This window comes from Ambystoma mexicanum, chromosome 6q (assembly GCF_040938575.1).
Source record: "Ambystoma mexicanum isolate Mex_15411 chromosome 6q, UKY_AmexF1_1, whole genome shotgun sequence".
Classification (NCBI taxonomy): Eukaryota; Metazoa; Chordata; class Amphibia; order Caudata; family Ambystomatidae; genus Ambystoma; species Ambystoma mexicanum.
The window spans coordinates 249,159,293-249,174,889 of record NC_090937.1 but is presented as its reverse complement, the minus strand read 5'-3'; positions in this window follow the sequence as shown (position 1 = coordinate 249,174,889).

Sequence of the window (15,597 nt, the reverse complement as noted above, 5' to 3'; positions counted from 1 at the left end):
AGATTCGCACTAAGCGATATGCTGATTCCAAAAGAAGACCAGCACCCTCCTATTCTATTGGTGACCAGGTCTGGTTGTCCTCGAAACTATTACCACGACATCTACGCCCTAACAAGTTAGCCCCCTGATATTATGGTCCATTTTCCATAAAAGAAATCATCAATCCTGTTTCTTATCGGCTCAAGCTACCAGACTCCTGGAAGAGAATACATCCAGTTTTTCACACTTCTCTACTCAAACCCTACATCCACTCCACCCGGAAAACCGGCAGACCCAGTCCTGTGATTGTGGACAATCAGCTGGAATATGAAGTATCCAGAATATGTGACTCCAGGTACAAACGGGGTCGGCTTCAATACCTGGTCGAGTGGAAAGGCTATCCTAGCGAGAGAACATGGGAACCTCTATCCAACCTAAACACCCCTCGATTGCTGAGAAGATTCCATCTCATACACCCTGGCAAGCGTGGTGGGACGGGGTTTCGGAGGAGGCATGCTGTCATGAACCATGGGCATAGCCCCTTCTGGTCTTCCTGGTCCTGGTCCAGACAGAGAGTGTGCTCCTTGATACTTCCAACATGGCAGTGCCCAGTGCCGTGTTCCGTACTAGCCTGTACGTCGGACACGGCACGTTCTATAAATGGGCCACGCCCCCGCGCCTCCGCGTGTCTCAACGCTATCTCTTGGTAGTGTCTTGACGTGTGTGTGCTGCTCGGCGTTACCCTTCCAAGTTCCTGGCCAACTCCCTTATTCTTCCTTCCCTTTTCCCCTGTTTCCAGTATCTCTTACCTTTCTTCGATCCTCTTCCTGGACGTCCTGGAACACGCGACTTCCTGGAACTTTGAACGCTCGCGCTGGAGTCAGACTCGACTCGCGCGCACTTATACAAGTCCCGTTTCGGCCGGGAGAAGGAGTCCTCCGCGGAACGCCACAAGAAGAGGACTCAGGTGAGCCGGGGGGAAACCTTTGACAATGTGACGCGTAGGGCTGAGATGACGGACTGGACTGGCCCACCTAGCTTCGTTTGCTTGGCCCATAGGAATATTCTTCTGCAAATGGAGAAAGGGAATTAACCACCCGTGGAGTTGAGCGTAAATCCCCCCACCCCTGCTGTTCTCCCCACAGATCACCTTTGATGTCCCCTCTTATAGTCTCACCTGATGGTTTGAAAAGATGAGCTCTCCATCCTGCATTGAGCGCAGGGGCGCGTTGATAACCAGTTGCTTCACTGGCTCAAAGGAATTGGTGAGTTCCAGAACAATATTGACTCCAAAAAGTGTGTAGTTCGTAAGAGTTCACATGTCTGACTTTCACTCTTGTCCGATTCCTTGCACCGATTCCTTGCAGTTTGCAGCTTGACCCCAGCGAAGAGTTCCTCGTGGTAGCTGACGAAGTTCAGGTAAGGATTTGGCTTATCCCACACAGTTCAATAAAATAAAGGCCAGAATGTAACCTGTTGCTTGCTCCCTTATTCAGGTGTGGAGAGAAAATATGAAGTTCGGGGAATAATGCCTCCGGCGGTAAAATTAGGTAAGTCTATTGCGGTGAGAAGACTTCCCCTTGTTTGTCCCTTTGTCTCACCTTGTTGTCCTTTTGTTCCCCTTAGGGGCCGGGGTACGGCGAGGATGCAATGGAGACTGCGCCGACCCGTGAAGAGGAATAGTACCCCCCGGCAGTAATCAGGTAAGTCTATGGGGGGTAGTTACTATTGCCTCTGTTTATTCCCTTGGCTCACCTTTGCTGTTCTTGTGTTCCCCTTAGGTGCCAGAGTGCGATGGGAACGTGCAGAAGGATGCAGTGGATCGTGAGGATATTGCGAAGGCTGGTAAGTTCAGCGCGGCGCTGCAGCAGGCGAGGTGGCGCACGTAAAATGCTTCTTTCTTCCAGTTCAAAGGCGCGGTGGATCCGGAATTCAGGTAAGGATCGAAGGTTTTGCTCTTATTCTAACCTTTTCTCCTTCTGTTCCTCCCTTTTTCTAGGAACTGCAGACTTGAGGCGGGCGTGGCAGAAGACTGGATGCAGGCTTGCAGACACGGTGAGCGTTATGCTGCTGGATGCAGAATAACGCGAAGCGTGTGCTGCTCTTCAGGCGTGGTTTAAATAGCCTCCAAAGTAGTCCCGGGTAAGTATTCCTCCCCAGCCCCACCCGAGTAAAAAATAGTCCCTTCCAATCCTCATTTGGCTTGGAGCTCTGCAGCATGGTCTGCATCAGGTAAGCTTGCAGCATGGTCTGCATCAGGTAAGTTCTGCTCTATGAGCCTGGCACCATAGGCACCAGGACTGACTCTCCATATGAGCCTAACGCCATAGGCACCAGGACCGCACCCAAACAGCCCCTAGCAGGGGTTTTTGGGCTTGCTCAAAACAACTTGATGCCTGCTTCCGGGGTTGCTGGACCTGGTCTGGTTCCCTGGGGGTAGGCATCATGACAAAATCCCCCCTTTTCTGACACCCCCTACCCAACATTTCCCTCCACCTTCACAGGCTGTTGTGAATCCTATCCCGTTACTACCCAATTCCAACAGGTACCATGATAAAAGGGAGGCATAGGAGAACCAGGAAAAGGGAATCAAACATATTACCCTGTATCTTACAGACACACGATTATTCCCCTTTTCCTGACAGTATTTTATCTAATTTACCCACAATCACTAGGGAACACTGCAACTCCCATAATTCCATTTCCCCACTTAGCTGCCCAGGTACTGAGACGAAGAGGAGGTGACTGAGAGCCATGAAGATTACCTCTGGAAAACACCTTGAGACACAGAGGAAAGACTATTTACACTTAACCCTAGGTTGTTCTGTTAATAGGGTCAGGCAGAGTCAAGCAGGGCTGGGCAACTACTCACACCTGACTCCAATTAACTTTCCAGCAAGTATAAAAGGTGGAGCATACAGGCACACAGGGAACGAGCTGGGGATGTTGAACGGTGCATGGACGTCAGGAGGAGAGAACAGCAGCTGGGGGAACTCTGGAGGAGGACACACTGCCAAGACACTCAGCCTGTGAGTAGGGGGGAGGCTTCAGTGTGGCGAGGGAACCGTGTCTCCAGGGAGCCAAACAGGGACAGCTGGAGTTTGCTGGCAGTGTCCAAGCAAGTGCTCATTCCATGGGTGAGCTACTGAAGCCCAAGTGTCTGAGGAGCAGGTGGTGAGACCCTGACCTCAGTGATATCCCATTGAAAAACCTTCTGCTCTCAAAATCGCTAAAATGCTGCCGTTGGGAGGTAGCAAAGTGGGAGCAAAATGGAAATAGTGCATTGTTGGACTTGGAGTATGAAGTTTGGGAACACTGAAAATTAGAGAATTGTTTTGGGAGAAGCTGAGCGAGGCTGGGTATGAGAAGGAACAGCTCTTCTGAGGCTCTGTAACGCTCACCTGGTATCCACGGGGACGTCACTCAGCCTGTTCTGACCTCTTACGACCTCAAACCCTTCCCTGGAGGCTATTCGACTGGAGACTGGGCCTGAAACACAGGATTGGTAGAATGTAACTCCCTATTGTCTCTGTGTGTTTGAACCCTTTCTTCCCCGGGGTCCAACCCTTCCCTTTTATCCACAGCTCACCTTATTTTCTTGGATAGTGTGCTCTCCGTCCTGCTTTCAGCACAGGGGCGCGTTGATTGATGCGGGCTCATTGCTTTCTAGTTACTTAACTGGCAAGAGTCCGACAGGTAAGTGTAATGAGTCTTTTGAACATTTCTCTAACCTCGTTCCTTTCCTTCCTTAGATGATGGCTGGCGTCCGGGGATGGCGGCGTGCTGCTGAGATGAGTAGCGCTGAAGGTGAGTGAGAGCGTGATGCGCGATGCACCTCTTTTGTATTTGCATTGAACCGAGTTCTTTTTCTGTGTCTTTTAGGTGCTGCGACGTTTTCAGTGTTATTGCCGGTTATGAAGAACAAATGCGGTGGGTAAGCGCGGTATGGATCTTTCCACGCTAACCTGAAGTGTCTTTCCCTCTTGCAGATGGATGAGAAGTTCCGGAGACAGAGTTCCCCCAGAGCAGCTGGGACGAGTTCTTTTTCTGTGTCTTTTAGGTGCTGCGACGTTTTCAGCGTTATTGCCGGTTATGAAGAACAAATGCGGTGGGTAAGCGCGGTATGGATCTTTCCACGCTAACCTGAAGTGTCTTTCCCTCTTGCAGATGGATGAGAAGTTCCGGAGACAGAGTTCCCCCAGAGCAGCTGGGATTCAGGTAAGCGTTTGACGCTCGTACAGTATTTAAAAATAAGCGAAGATTTGCAGAATGCTTACTAATGCCTTTTTTCTGTTCTTTTCCCTTTTCCTTAGGAAGCGGCATGCCGGGATGGGAATGACACCACCGAAGATGCCCGCAGGACAGAAGGAGCGATGAATGATGGGCAGAAGCGCCGCAAGGTAAGGGTGTTCCTAACGGTGTTCTTGTTCTTGCAGGAGCTGAGCGCAGAAGAAAGATGCAGGCTTACTGGAGACCGATCCAAACACAGTGAGTGTCACGCTGCAGGTGCAGAAAACACAAAGCATGTCTCTCAGCCTGGATGTGGCTTAAATAGTCTCTCGGTATCCCAGGTGTCTCTGCGCTGAACCACACCCAAAAGACTAGACCGCACATGCAGTTCTGGGAACCGAAATATGTGGGGGCATCCATCTTGTCCCTATCAATGCACTATAAGTCCAATCCCCAATGTTACCCTATGGGAGTTAGTGAGTCAGGTGCCACAAGCGCCAAGTCTGACTCCAAGTGGGTCTTTGGAGGGATGGAGAGGCCCTTGAGGGCCAAGTAGGTGATCGTGGCATGGCTCCAGCCTGACATCTTGGAGGGCTGGGGACATGAGGGGTAGGAATCATGACAGGCTGATGCAAACTAGGCTGTGGGAGTTTGAAGGCCAACGGGCTAATCAACAAGTGAGAGGATCGAGAGAAAACCAGGAAAGATTTCCAAGCTTTCAGGAAGCCGTGAGTGTCAGATCTGAGCGAGCCGAGAAAAGAAACCTTCAAGGTGCCAGGAAACGGCCTGTGACCCTCCCGCATGCATGGCAGAGTTTCATAGGAACACAGGAGGCATTGGTAACGGCCTTGAGCTGGGAGGAAAAGATTAAAGACATTCATTTAACACAACCAGTGAGTTATCGAGCACAACAGAGGTCTGGTTGATGTTAAAACACAAATGAAGAGAGCAATTGTTAAAAGAAAAGGATACAGAGTAGCAGAGTGGGCCTGCGAGAGGAAGTCACACATTTGAAAGTCTCTGTGAAATGTTATGAACTTTTGAAAGATATTACAATCAAAGGAAAGAAAGTTAAATAAGAGGAAAATGAAATATGTGAAACATGCCAGGACGGCAAAAGTAACATACAAGAACTGTGAAAAAGGCCAGCAAGGCAAGTAAAGGAATATAAGAACTACAAGTACCAAGAGGCATTGGTGCTGCAAGAGAAGATTGTGAATTGAAGGAATATGGAAAGAGAGGTCGAAGTGGTCATGCATAAGTCTATGTAAAATTCCTTGCAGTTTCAAAAGTTTTCGACAGTGAAAGAGATCTTAGATAAAACGTGGGGAAGAGTGCGCCCGCGGAAAACAAGACAGGATCCAGAGGGAAGCCTGTTCAGAACTGTAAGAAATTGTGTGATAAAGTGAAATCAGACAGGCTCAAGCCCGGCAGAGGGAAGCCTGTGCAGAACTGTGAGGAATTGAGAGCATATGAATTGAGTATTGATGACAAGGCTCATGAGGCCTAAGGAAGTAATTCAACTCCCAGAAATTGAAAGCCTAAGATTGAACTATTGACCTATACCAGTAAGCCAAAGTGTGTAAGACGTATAGAACTGAGCCATCCTCCTATCCTTTGTTTATTAAAAGACTCTCTAGACCCCGTGGGGTTGAACCTGGCAAAGGGACTTGGTGCTGAAGCCATTCTGACATTTCTTTTTGACACACTATTTTCATTTTGTATTCCCTTAACAAATGTGTTATTCTAAGAAGGTTTTTATTTTGACTAGACTGACATGAACTATTTTGTTTGTTTTAATGGTCGAGGTTACTCCCATTCTAGAGATAGGACAAGATAGGCAGTTTCCAAACCCCTGCTTTTGATACCATGCCTTCCTCACACCCTCCATTCACATACATACATCTGACATGCACCTTACACATGCAAAATAAACATCATATATTTTTCCTAATGCCTCCTTACCTTTTTCTTGCAGCTTTGGTCTGCCCTTCCAGGCCACCCTCAGTTCCTCCGTGCTGCTCACAAACAGGAAGCAGGAAGCTGCGAGAGCTTCCTGGTTCCTGTATGTGAGCTGCGAGGTAGCCACGGGAGAAGGGGTTGGAGCTGAACATGGCATATGACATGTCCCACATGTCACGGTCAGCTCCAACCCCTACTGAGTGCCTCCCCGGCCCAGCCTTCACCCTGATGGGTGAGGACTGGGGCCAGGGACCCACCAGATCTGGTGACTGGGCCAGGGACGTTTGAAAAACAAAATATATATTTATTTTTTAGGGGAAAAAAGTTCAGGTTGTAAAGAAGTTCCCAGGGGTTGCAACTGCGACCCCTGGTGAGCACCACATGACATCTCTGGAGTATGAAGTTTATGTGCTTATGTTTAAATTTATTTCCCACATTAGAAACAAAGGGTACTCAACTATAAGTTATGAGGAAAGAACGATATTGTAGATTAGGTCTCAATAAGGATCAAACTGAGATCGTGGAGCATTTTTTCATAGGTTGCCCCATTCTCCAACCTCTGAGACAGCATTATTTCATATGTTACGTTCATGATGTTGCAGTGTTATCAACCACAGACGTTTGGAAAAGAATGTTATGTGGGCAACACAAGTCAATCACAATCCCTGCAATTCGATATGTTGCTACCATTTTTGGTTTGGAACATGACTTGATGAAACAAGTAATATGAAGCATAATAGATGTTAGATATTTTATATTAGTGCTTTTTCCACCTGTTGCTCTTTCTTTTTAATTTTTACTTTATTGATTATGTTGTATATTATTGTACAGAGAAAATGACTCCTTTTATGTTCATGAATAAATGGTATAATCATTGTGAAAAGCTTGTTTAAATTAATCAATCTCTATATATATCTTCCCTGGGTTTCAGCGCAAGTCAACATTAGTTTGTGGCTCGGGGAAGTGTTGTTCCTTATACAATTCCACACCATTTCAGCAATCTACACAAAATTGTACATAGTTACCTGTTAGGACCCTACGGACATTACTAACTACATGACATTTGGACATTCCCCCAGCCCTTTCCCCAGATATCAGCACCTTCATACATGAGACGGTTGCCTGAAATCGGCAAAACATCAATGTGGTCATTGAAGGACCAGTCCTCAACCCTAGAATGCACAGTTTTGGGGCATTTTCACCGCAACGAACGGTACCATGCCAGGATGAGGTAACAAGGTGTGGAGAGACCACATTAGGTCCCAGTATGCAGCAGCACACCAACTCTCGCCTACCCACCAAAGTTTGCTCCGGGGTATGTCAGCCAGCCACACATGCCCATTCTCAGTGCAGTTTACTGCAGAGTGCAAGGCACAACAAGGGATAATCAAATCGGAACAGCGACCTACAGGATCATTGATTTTCAACAATTGATGAGTGTTCGGAGAACGGGTACTTTTTGCTAGTTGACAATAAATAAAAATAAAATAAAACATGTGCCCAAGACTTGCACGTTTCTGGATCAATGGCACTGTTTCATGAGGGGCTGTCACTTAGAAATTCCCATAGGAAGGTACATTTGATTAGACAGGACTGTTTACCAACGAGGAGCTCTAGAATCCTGGGGAATCAAAGGTCCACCAAAAGACAGTGGAATACATTTTTTGACTCGTACACAGAGACCATCAAAAGATGCACACAATCTATGACTCAAGGCCTGAAAGATACCCCAGGGATGCTACAAATGCAACTGAAAGTAGAGTGATTCGATTTTGCAGTCTCTAAAAACAGCAAGGGTTATAGTCTAATCTTTCAGCTCATGAGGTTTTACATAATAGATTGCTAATGTTTGAACCTTTTGACAACTGACCCTCTGCGGGGGCATCTTCAACCTTCAAAGGGTTTACTTATATACCTCCCCAAGCAAATGCTGCAAAGGGTACACCCTTTAACACAAATGCGCGGAGCAGGCAATGCACTGGTGATTGTTCACACGCCATGGAGCTCTACCAATTTGGTAATTATTGTCCAAAGATTCCCTAAAATATGTGAGGATCATGTTAAGTTCCGCTTCAGGAGATAATAATCACCTGTGCTGATCTTAATACATATTTGTGAGCCACTGTGCCCCCAGCAATGTTCTCTCTATGATGGCAGAGAAAAAATTGGCATTACAAAAACCATTGAAAGCAAACCTAAAATAATTCACAAATAGACCTCTTCATACCATATTAGAAACATGCCCCAAAATACAGTTGAACCAAAATAAATTCTTGTAAGCAATCAAGAACGGAAAAAAGCCAGCAAACTACCTTTAAAGGCTTACATGCTTTTTTAATCAAGATTCCCGATCTCCAATTCTGCTGTAACTGCCAAGCAAGTGGTAGCGTCAATATTTGTAATGGGGCTACAGCACAAAATTGCAGAAGGTATTGATGGAGTGCTCATTGGTTGGGAAGGCCAGAACTTAACCGAGGTACTAGTAGCTGCTCAGAATTTCCATGTGTTAGGGAGAATTCTCTGTTTAGGCTGAATTTCCTAACCTAGTGAGTCCCCCAGCAGCTTTGCTGGATTTCTGGAGTTTGTTTTTTTCTCCTGCCAAGAGTGAGACTCTTTTCCTCACACTCTTGGACATGATTTGAGGGGTTCCTTTGACTGTTAATGTGTTTTATGGGCTATGGGGTCTTTTACTCCATAGGGTCTCATGTGTTTTTACTATGTGTGTTACACAGCACCCTCAGTGCAGTGACACAGGGGTGTCATAGTGACACCCCACCATAGACTCCATACCCTGGGACTGACTACTGTCTCCCAGGGCATGTAAAGTCACCATTGGCTTTACTAGTCCCAAATTACGAACGGAAACCAGTACAAACCATCATATTGTGAACGTACTGGTCGGGGCAATTCGATTGGCCCGAGGTCTGTTCTTCGAGGGGGCACATCTCCGTCCCCCCCCTGATTGAGTTTTGGCTGGTGGCAGTGGATACTACGTTTTATATTCGACCGCGAATATACCTCTATGGGATTTTCCCATTGTTCGAGGCTACCAACTTTAATTATTTAATTCCCATAGCCTCAAACATACCGCCGGGTTATTTAATTAATATTAATTCACCGGTTGGTATTTTTTGCCAGAACTGGATTCAAGAATGGCGTTTTTGTGTTCTCTTCTGTGACTCCAACCCAAGTCGAGTCCTTTGTTCCACTTTTTGGCGGGCTTCTCCACAGAAGCCCCCAAAAGTGGTACCACTCTGTCTGGGTACCACAGGGGTGTAGGAGGGGGTTTAGGCAACCTGGACTGTGTTGCCTTGGAAACTCAAGTCGCACTCTTGTGTGATTGGCCCAAGTGGTGAGCCGGCCGGCTCACCACTTATCATGTTTGATTGACAGCTAGGCTGAATGAATGGGGGTTTCTTGCATAAAAGCAGGGCTTTTGGGACTGGAACTTCAGAAGTCGCCACAGGACCTGAGAATCCGAAGAGGGAGAAGCTGAGCCGACCTGCAATGACGACACCACCGGTGGAGCCCTGCTGAACCGTCTCACCACTTCCCGACGACAGAGGAGATCTTCTTGCCGGAGAGTCTCTTCCCCTTAAGCTGGTGGGGACAACCAGTTTGCTTTCCTTTTCACCTACCAGGACGTCTAGTGGTCGAATTGCCCGTGCCAAGCACCCCGGCAACCGGATAGCCACTTACCACTGAACCGCGAAAGAAAGGACCGCTCCTTTGAATCGAGAAACTCCGCGGCTGGTTTCTTCCCTGGCAGCACAACGACCTCCTGCTTTTCTCCCCGGCGAGATGTTCTCTTGTGCCGGACGAAGCACCGACTCGCAACCGCTGCCAGGAACAACTGCCCCCGCTGGAGTGTTCTCACCATTTCAAGGTACTGTGTCCTCCTGGCCTCCCTTTCTATAGATTGCTACAAGGTGACAGTAAATCCTTAACCTTCTAGACTGGGCTGGCCTCTTGACCATCTAACTAGTCCCTTTCTTTTGGTCCAACTTCTTTCTGAACCTTTTCGAGACTCTTGTGCACTTTTCAACCGTGTGACCTTGGACACATTTCGTTCTGATCCTCTTAAAGTGGATCCGGCTTTCTGAACTCTAACTTCACGGTTTGATTCTGCCTTCCTCTCTTGCTGTGTTCTTTTGAAAGTGTTGGGATCTGTTTCAATTTATGCTCTGCCTTTCTCTCCCTTTTAAACCGAATCATTAGAGTGCCATCTGCGTTAAGTGCTCACCACTGTCTGAAAATAAGTGGTGCTTTACTTAAGACTTGTCTAATATTCTTTTAAGGGAGTGTATATACTTTAGTGACTGTGTTTTTGAACTTGCTTGATATTAGTGCCAGTGTGTTTTCATAGATGTGTTTTTAAATAAATAACTATATATCCTTTACACCAAAGCTCTGGTCAGTGTTTGCTTGTTCTACTGTGTTTACCTGCCCTATCGTGTATGCTCTGTATACTGCCTAACTCTTCTTGAGAGAAGTCTGACTGCTCAGCCACAGCTACCAGGTAAATCTGGGTGGTGCAGACTGCTACCAATTGAGTTTTTCTGCTAACTCATGTAGTCCTAAACCTTTTGCAGTGGTCCTTAAGGGAACTGCACAGGTTTCGGCCTAACACCATGAAAAGACAGAAACTAGATGATTGCTTTACAGAGATAATTGAGGTAAAAAACAGTACTACAATAACCAAATTACCTCAGCGGGTAATGCCACAGGCAAACCATTTAGTATCCTGAAGTCTATTGAAAAGCCTAAGGCCATTTCACCCCCCTTCATCCCGTCCCAACAAGATTGTGAGAATACACAACAAGCATTTTTCACGGAAATTAAAGCTGCTAGGAGTTAATTACTAAATCCCAATTAGATAAACCTAAAAACTCAAATCTACCTAGGGAAGAGGCCATTGACAAAGTTAACATTTTCAACTTCTCTAATATTACGCCAGAGGAGATGAAAAAACACTTGCTACCATGAAGCCAACTTCTTGCGCTGAAAATATTCTTCCAACAAAAATGATCTTGGGCAACTCTGTTCTCTTCCCACCTATACTATCCAAAATTATTAACGCTTCTTTTAGGGTCCAAATAGTCCCTTCGGACATAAAAAGGGTTACTGTTACTCCACTGGTTAAGAAACCAGGTCTGGATCCCAGAAACCCTAGTAATCTCATGCCAATTACTAACTGTAATTTTCATTTGAAAAGTATGGATAGGATAGCCACTCAACAATTACAGGCGCATGTAGAAGCAACTGAATCTCTTCATCCCCAACAGTTGGGCTGGCCGATAGTACTGAGACGGCGATGTTAGACCTTCAGACAAAGATGCTCAGAATTATGGACAATAGGAAAGCAGGCCTCCTGGTCTTATTGGATCTCAGTGCGGCCTTCGATCTTCTAGACCATGACTTTCTCGAAGTGATACTCAGTAAAACAGCCAACTGCTCTAATATAGCTAAGGGGTGGATTATGTAATTTTTAAAGAATAGGACATCTCGGCTTCACATTTTCGTCAGAAAGAGAAATCCTCTGTGGGGTTCCCCAGAGAGCCAGCATGTGTCCCCTGTTGTTTAACTTGTATCTTAGATTTCTCTGCCTTGTATTGGAGCAGTTAAATGTCTACTTTACGAACTACGCAGACGATCCTCAGTTAGTGAATGAATTTTGTGGAGATCATAAGAAGGTTAATGGAAATCTACTTAACATCTACTCCAGCATTGAACAGTGGATGGATCTGAATTGGATGTGTTTAAACGGAAAGAAAACTGAGTTGATGGTCTTTGGTTCCCAGCAGGTCAGAAACTGCCTTTCCCCAGAATAGAAATCTTTTCAAATAGATAACACACCGATCAAGGTCCTTGATAAAGTTAAAACACTCGGCATAATGATGAAAGCATCATTAGGAGCCGAAGCACAGGCGCAATACACAAAAAAACTTGCGGATACTATCTTAGACTCCTTAAAATCACCAGGCCCTCTATCTCAGAGGATAATTGCGCCACAGGGGCTAGGGTAACCAGCCTATATCAGCTGGATTACGAAAATGCCATGTTGGTAGGAGCAAACAATAAATGCATTAAAGCCTTCCAGATTATACAAAACAACGCAGTCAGGATTATTAAGCGCATATCCAAACGCAATCATATTAGCATTTTCAGGAGAGAATTGCATTGGCTTAGAATAGAGAATAGAATTCAATTATAAGCCCTTACCATTGCACAATGCTGCATTTACAGCAAAGCTCCTACGTACTTGAAAGCAAAAATTCACACATGCGTACCCATTCGCTCTCTTAGATCAGCCGACCAAAAAAAAGTGGTGGTAGAGAAGCATAATCCTAAAATAGGCCTAGGCAAATCTTCCGGACAGTTACTGCAGGTCTTTGGAACAACCTACCCATTAATATAAGAAAAAAATGAATTACTTAAGCTTTAGGAAGCACGTGAAGACTCATATTTTTAACTAATTGACCCTCATTTTACTTCTAGCTGCATTCTTTCTTTTGTCCCGTGTCTTATGATGGTATTACGTGTGTTCATGTTTCTGCGCCCCGACACTCGCGAGTTACCGGTACAATATAAATAAAATAGAAATAGATCCAGCAGCATCTACCCTTGCAAACAAAGAAATGACATAGGGCAGGACTAGCCCCTTTGGCAAGAGATAAGATTAGGGGATGGGGGATTTCTGCCAACACGGGGGAACTCAAGAGAGACAGATGCTTAATCTGTATAATGGGCCGTGTAATTATTGTAGGGTGTTTGGCCATTGGAAGACTGAATGTTTAAATCTATCTGCTTAACAGATTGCCCCGCCTAATCCTACAATGTTTTTGTATCCGCCGACACCACCACCTGACACGTTTAATCCAGAATAGGATAACCATTAAACCTGCAACACCAATGAACAGTTGATCCATCTGTTCCTTATGTAGCGTGTTCCATTAGTTGAAAGAGTGTTTCTTAGTTGATACTGGAGTGTCTTGCTCACGTCTGAAAGCATCAAAATTTTCTTATGTTCCATGATAGGATGAAGTAATACATGTGGTGGGTATTGGGGGTGAACCCAAACCCCACCCTAATAAATTACCTATGACTGTTACACTGGGTCCTACTTCTGAATAGCATGCTTTCTTACTTGGGCCTTCTATGCCTGTATACGTTTTAGGATTGATCTCCTATGCATAATAGGTGGCACTACTTATTGTTCGCCTGATGGCATTTATCTGGATGTCCCTGTGTGTGCATAGGGAATTAGAAGTTTGGGCTGCGTTGCAATAGTCTCTCAATCAGGCAGTTGAACAACAGGAAAACACCCTCTTGTAGCAACAAGGATTCTGTGACGAATCCCAGGGTTTTGTCACTTCTCCCCATAGGGGAGAGACTTTCCTGTGAAGCTAGGGAGGTGAGCCCACTACACAACATTCCCCTTAAGGGTGGTGGTTTGCAGACCTCACAGGGCGAGAAGCCCCTTTTGGGGACAAGGACTCCCATTCCGTCAAGGAACTCCTTGAAACCCTTTCTTGTGGACCACCAGTAACATCGGGCTTTAGAAAAATCCACCAGAACAAGCCACTGTTTGGTATTGTCACATTGGACCCAACATTCAACTTGAAGAAATGTCTGATAAAAATGACTGAGAAGAAGAGAAATGAGCGAGTAATGCCAATCACTCAGTGGTTGGAAGCCAACCAAACTGTGATAAGGAAGAACGAATGATCAAGGGAGAATGCTCAACAGAAAGAAAGAAAGGACTTTAATACTCTGCTGGGGAGGACCCAGAAGTCTAACATAAAAATGGAAAGACTATGGAAGATGTGTGAAACTCAAGAAATTTGAATGAGCCACTAGGTGGAAGCTGACAAGAAACAGGAGATCCTCTGTCGGGAGGATCCAGCCAGTTGGTGTGCATAGGAGGCACAAAGAGAGCATAGAGGCGAGCCGTGCAGGAGAAGAGAACTCTGAGTGAATGAGGCCCGAGTGAGCGGTGGTGTGACCCATGGAAGGTGGACTGTCCAGTACAGAAACAACGCTGAGACTGCTGCAGCATTGGTCCTGCAGATCCACGAAGAAGAGCCAAGAAGAGTCAGAGTGACCGTCGAAGCCGCTCTGTGTAGTAGACAAGGGTCCATGAGAGTGAGAATAACTATGGACTCGGCCCACTCGTCCCAGTGAAGGGTGAGAGTTACAGTGCAACCTGTTTTACTCATTGCAGCAAGACAGGAACTGAACCAAGGTGCAAACAAAGTTGTTTGCACTACTGTATTCATCCCAAAAAGAATGTTAGTTTATCAGACAAAGAGAAATTTGAGAGGAAACATTTAATACAGAGAACCAAGAACAAGTAAAGAAGGATTCCAGTTCCCCAGAACTATTGGAGAAAGGGAGCTTTAAAGAGACGCTTCAAGAAATAACAGCACAAGGGATCAAAGACACACCAGAAAAGTGGAAAAGACAGCAAGAGTAACTGAACAAGTTGAGCCATGAAATAGCCAAGAAATATCTAAAAATCAGTTACTAAGGCTGGAAAAGTCTATCCAGGAGTGGGGAGTCATTCTCCTGGATCTTTTTGTTGTTTTCTCGGTTCCATGTAATAATGTCGCAGTGAAAAGGTAACAGGTTCTGGTGACTTTTTCCTGGCTATCAAAATTCTTTTGTTACTCACCACTCCGAATAGGTCAAAGATGTGGAGAACACGACCTTGGAGATGTTGGTAGTATAGAATTCCGAATTCAGCCTTCCATCCCAGCTCCCCTGAGTACTCAGGCTTCCTCAAGAAGGGGCTCTTTTCCACAATGTACCTCTCTGCTGTTTCAGTAGAACAGACAGAGATGTCAATTGAATAAAAGAGCGGGGAGAACACACACCGCCAATACCAATGCTGCAAAAGAATACCAAGATATTAGACAGTGTTGATGTGTTGATGTTAAACAAGTGATTAGAACAGTAAATGATTGGACAACTACCTATATGGATATTGGAGTGGAATTGCGTTTCCCCGGGATAATCTACAAAGAATAACACGAATGAGTGGAATAAATCTAAATCAATATCGTTTCCCACTTTAGCTATAGAATTGATAACAACTGACCTGAGTAAAGATAATTGGAGTAGGAGGAGTCCAGGATAAGGAGTTCAGAATTCTGAAGACAACGACAGGAGAAAATAACAAACAGGGAAATTAGTATAGGTAAGTAACCCCGGACGGCACGAGGGACGCACTAGGGTCGGGTTGGTGCAGGTCAGGAAAGCGTTCATATGCACTGAAGAGTAATCTCACAGGAAAGTCACTCAATGTTCCAGAATCCAACAGAAAACAATGTCCATGGAAGACAATAGATATGTACCTGAGTACACGATTATGGTTGAGTAGTTGTTGAGATGATCCGGATGAAAACAGCCAAAATTGATGTGCAG